Below are 820 nucleotides of genomic sequence, written 5' to 3' on the forward strand. Positions count from 1 at the left end.
ATTTTCTGAATTAATATATATGAATATCAGCCATATCTAAGTTACTTTGGTGAAAAATCACTCTGGATATATGTAAAGTTTTAGGGGAAAGGAGCCGAATTGGAAGAAAATACACTGAATTGCAACTGATCTTTGTACAGGAATGGCTTATATTCTTTTATTTTTCTTTTAGCCTGTATATCTCTTTCTCACACATACATTCACAGCCCTACACATACCTGTGTTTGCATAAACACATTCAAAATTAGTGTTAAAATAGGCCAGTATCAAACAATTAGCTACTTATTAAACCACCAAAAGGATTTAATCAATGAACAACCGACTGATTCTCTTAGTTCAAGCTCAGAAGAGGCATGCGTGAACACAGCCACAAATTAAGAATGTACAGATATGTGTCACTTAACGTCTGTTAGGACAACGTCTGATTACAAGTCCGTCCATGGTTCCATAAGGTTTTTTGTTTTGTTTAAAGAGAAAGTAGATCTCCTTTGGAGCTCTGGTTGCATAGTGCCTAAGACATTTATTTGACTGCTAACCAGAGGGCTGGGGGTTCAAACCCACCAGCCACTCCTTGAAAGGAAGGCTGGACAATCTACTTCCATAGAGATACCACCTCGGAAACCCAAGGAGGTGTCACTATGAGTTGGAAGCGATTCGATGGCAGTAAGTTTGGTTTTTTGGGTTTAATGGTTTAAAGACCCAAAACAGACTGTTGCAGCACTGGACCATGGGTGAAATACAGGCAAGTGAGGCAGAGGACATGACTCAAGGGAGCAGAGTCTAGGGCTTTGTACCATAGGCAGAGGGGTGGCAGAGACGT

The sequence above is a fragment of the Orycteropus afer genome, unplaced genomic scaffold (genome assembly GCF_000298275.1).
Source record: "Orycteropus afer afer isolate SDZICR_OR568_19922 unplaced genomic scaffold, OryAfe1.0 scaffold00710, whole genome shotgun sequence".
Classification (NCBI taxonomy): Eukaryota; Metazoa; Chordata; class Mammalia; order Tubulidentata; family Orycteropodidae; genus Orycteropus; species Orycteropus afer.